The 4,225-nt window shown below is 34.9% G+C and overlaps 1 pseudogene; it reads left to right on the top strand.

Moving 5' to 3' along the window:
* Positions 1-907: 907 nt before the first annotated feature.
* Positions 908-3,951, top strand: LOC108472307 ((-)-germacrene D synthase-like; annotated as a pseudogene).
* The last annotated feature ends 274 nt before the right edge of the window (positions 3,952-4,225 follow it).

Raw genomic sequence — 4,225 nt, 5'->3', positions numbered from 1 at the left:
TTAACACTTACTTTACCCGGGTTTATTACTATGTTGTTTCAGTCTCAACAAGTTGTTCATATTTTACCCGGGTAAAATAGATTTGTTTTTCTTCCTGTGTGAAAAACTCAACAGTATTGTAGAATGGGGATTCAACAAAAAAAAATTATCTGGCAAGAGGAGTTCGCCAATGATGTTCGTTGTCCCCGTATCTTTTCATCTTATGCATGGAATGGCTAGGCCATAACATTCATTCTGCTATTGATACATGTAGTTAGTCATTTATTTGTTTGGCTCGTATTGGTCCACATTTGTCTCATCTCCTTTTTGCAGATGATTTGATCTTTTTTGGGCAAGCTGATGAATATCAAGCCAGAGTCATCAAATTTGTCCTTGATAGTTTCTGTAGAATTTTGGGTCACAAGATTAATATGCGAAAAACCAATATTTTCTTCTCGAAGGGGGTTGACGGCACCACAAGGGATTACATAAGCAGTTTATTCAGTTTCCAGGAAGTGCACAATTGAGGTTCTTACCTAGGGGTTCCCCTCTTATATGAGAACGCCACTACCTATACTCTAAGATTTGTTGTGGATAAAGTTCGAAAGCAAACTTTTCGATTGGGATGTAAAACAACTCTCTCTAGCTGGAAGGTTGAGTTTGACTCGGTCGATTTTGCTTACAATATCAAATTATTTCATGCAATCAATGATGATCCCTAAAGGTCTTTGTGAAGAGATCGAGCAGATTGTTAGACAATTTGTCTAGGGTTCTTATAATAGGGTAAGGAAACGGCTCTTGTTGGATGGGATTCGGTGTGCCAACCTAAAGCTAATGGAGGGCTTGGGTTGAGGAATTTAAAGGATTATAATAATTGTTTCATGATAAAGTTTGGTTTTAATATCATGACCAATTCTAATATCCAAATATGGGTTCCAATGTGGTTTACTCGGGGCTTAAAGAAATGGGTACTGCTCTTTTCTATGGAGATCCCTCACAAAGGTATGGCCTCTTATACGGGAAAATTTAATTTGGTCTGTAGGTGACAGGACCTGCATTAATTATTGGTATGACCCGTGGATCCCCAATACTAGCCCTTTGTACAAGTAGGTTCCCTTTTGCTCTAATCTTGATTTGAATTGTCCTCTTAGTAGCTTGGTTACATATGACGATTCATGGAACCTAGACTTCTTCAGACGTCGGGTTAATGAGGATACCATCAACAAAATCATGGGCATCCCACCTCCTTACTTTTTATTTGGGCATGATAGGATCATTTTGGGGGGATTTTCGACTGGGTCTTTCTCTATTAAAAGTGCTTATAGTAAGCTTCGAGAAGACCCTTGGATTTTAAAAAATCCTATTTGGCAGCTACCGTGAAAGTTTCAAGGACATCAACGAGTCAGATACTTTCTATGTCTTGTTTTGAAAGAATGTTTATTAACGAACACAGAAAGGACACGGAGAGGAATGGGAAATGATAGTGCTTGCAAAGTCTGTGGATTTGGTGTCAAGGATGTTTTACACATCCTTAGAGATTGCCCTGCAGGTAGAGACATCTGGAACAAGCTCATCCCTACAGGTAAGCTCTCTAATTTTTACTCCATTCCTCTTTATGAATGGATGAAAGTGAACCTTCTTAGTCAATGGTTTTTTTTTTGTCTAAAAGGTGTTGAATGGCCGTGCCTTTTTAGGATGATTTCTTGGCGCATTTGGAAGAATCGTAACCTCTACATTTTTCAGAACTACTCATGGAATGCTGAAGACATCATGAAAGTATCTATTAGTTGGGCAAGGAAGTTTACCTCTATGTCAAATCTGTTAAGCATGGTTATCAAAGTCTCACTGCGAGATTGGATCCAATGAGGACTTGTGTACATCTAACTACAAATGGTTCGGTCAGAACTGTGGACAGGTTTGCTGCTGCTGGAGGATTTGTTTGCGATTATAACGGGGAGTGTGTCTTCGGTTTTAACAGATACTTGGGCATGTGCACGGTTGTTGATGCCAAACTCTGGGGCATTCTAGATGGTTTGAAACTTACTCTATAGCGAGGCTATGGTAATGTGCTAATTCTGATTGACAGTCTTGAAACCATTATTGCTATTCAAGACGTATCTTTGGGAGATTCTAATTCAGCACTTTTTAGGAGAATTTACCTGCTTTTAGACTCAGCAAGCCACTGAAAAATTCAACATATCTCTAGCGAGGAGAATAAAATTACAGATAGACTCGTCAAGATGTTTCGAGAAAGGAGCTTTGGCTTAAAATGTTTAAAGATTCTCTTTTAGAGGACTTAGCTCAATCATCTTTATGTAATTAATTTCTTTTCACCCAAAAAAATTTTGTGGCATATTTATGCTACTCATTATTATTTTTATCTAATCAAATATCTAGTCAATTGAATTGGTTTCTTTCGACGGGTAATTATAGTTGACATAATAATCTAAATTTGTTGGGTCTTAACTGTAAACAACTAACAACAAAACATTATTTTTAAAAATTAAATTTGAATTTGAGAATAACGCATTTTAAATGCAATTATCCAATAATAACATTTAAATACAAATATTTTAAATTATTATATATTAAGATTTTTATTAATATATTCATACTATTAATGAAATATGTTTAAATCATCTAAAGCTTTCATTTAATTATTCAATGGATTTCAACAAATCTTAATAAGATATTAAGAAAACAAATATCACAAAATATAAATTTGTTGTTACCATATAAGAGAAGATTCTATAAATACTAGAACATTGCATTTGATAGATACTATCAAACGGTTAGGTGTGAGTTACCATTTTTGAAAGAGAGATAGAGGAAGTATTGCATAATATTTATGAACATGACTACAAAGATGACCAAACTCTCGAGGCTACTTAAATTTCGATTGCTTAGAGATAACGGATTTAGTGTTCAGTTGGTAAGTCCACTCCCTTCTATTTTGCACCTAAAATCTAGTTTTTTTTTTGTTTTGTTTTTTGTTTAGTTGAAATTTCAGATTTAAATTCTACATATTATAACGATTAATACGATAATATCTTGTTGGATTGAGTGGACATGTTCAACAAGTTCAAAGACAATGAAGTAAACTTTAAGAAGTCCTTATATGGAAGGTTTGCTAGAACTATACAAAGCCGCACATTTACGTGAGCATGGAGAAGATATAGTCGAAGAAGCCCTTGCTTTCACCACTACTCAATTAAGGGTGAAGTCAAAAAATTCTTTTAGAGGGTCGAATGAAATTTTAATTTTTAATAGTTTATAATTTTATAATTTTTAAAGAATTAAATTAAATTTTTATAATTTTAGGGGGACCAAAGTGTAATTTTATCTTTATTAATTTAAAATTTTTAAGTGGCCTAAATAGCAATTTTCCATGTTAGGGTGGCAGGTACCTAGATTCGCCTCTGCACTCATCTAGGTTTAGCTAAAGCTGCAGGCACTATCGAATATCCTCTTTCAGCCTTAGTCTCCCATGCTCTATACCAACCCATCCGCCAGAGCTGGCCAAGGTTGGAGGCTAGGCGATTCATTTCCATTTATACATGACGAAATGCTGTTGAAGTTTGCAGAGTTTGATTTCAACTTGTTACAAATTTCACACTAGGAAGAGCTAAGCAAGATCTCAAGGCAATATATTACTCCAACATTCAACATTAATTGTATATCCTGATTTGAAAGGGCTAATTAAGGCTAACGTAGGTTTTGTTTCAGGTGGTGGAAAGATTTAAATTTTGTGACAAAATTACCTTTTGGACGAAATAGACCGGTGGAATGTTACTTTGGATATTAGGAGTGTAATACTCTTTTGCTAGACAGATATTGACAAAATTGATAGACTTGACATCAATTACGGATGGCATATATGATTTATATGGCGCATTTGAAGAACTTCAACTCCTTATAGATGCAATACAAAGGTTTGAGTTTATATCCCAGTGTTTACTACCTTTGCTCTAATTCTTCAAACTGCAACAATCTTTATAAAAGAAATGATTTTAATTATGCAGTTTGAGCAAGAGAAGGCATTGTACATCAGCAGTTGAATGCAACATGAGACAACATAGAGTTTTAGAAGTAGTATACGATGAATTGAAGAATCAAGTGGAGAATACTTGGAAAGATATAAACCATGAGTTGATATTTAGTGAAACATCTAAGCTCGTTCCAATGTCGGTTCTTACACGAATTCTCAATTTTACAAGGGTCATTGATTTCCTTTATAAGGATGAAG

The sequence above is a fragment of the Gossypium arboreum genome, chromosome 11, assembly GCF_025698485.1.
Source record: "Gossypium arboreum isolate Shixiya-1 chromosome 11, ASM2569848v2, whole genome shotgun sequence".
Lineage (NCBI taxonomy): Eukaryota > Viridiplantae > Streptophyta > Magnoliopsida > Malvales > Malvaceae > Gossypium > Gossypium arboreum.
The sequence above is the reverse complement of the archived record's forward strand: the minus strand, read 5'-3'. Positions and strand labels throughout refer to the sequence as shown.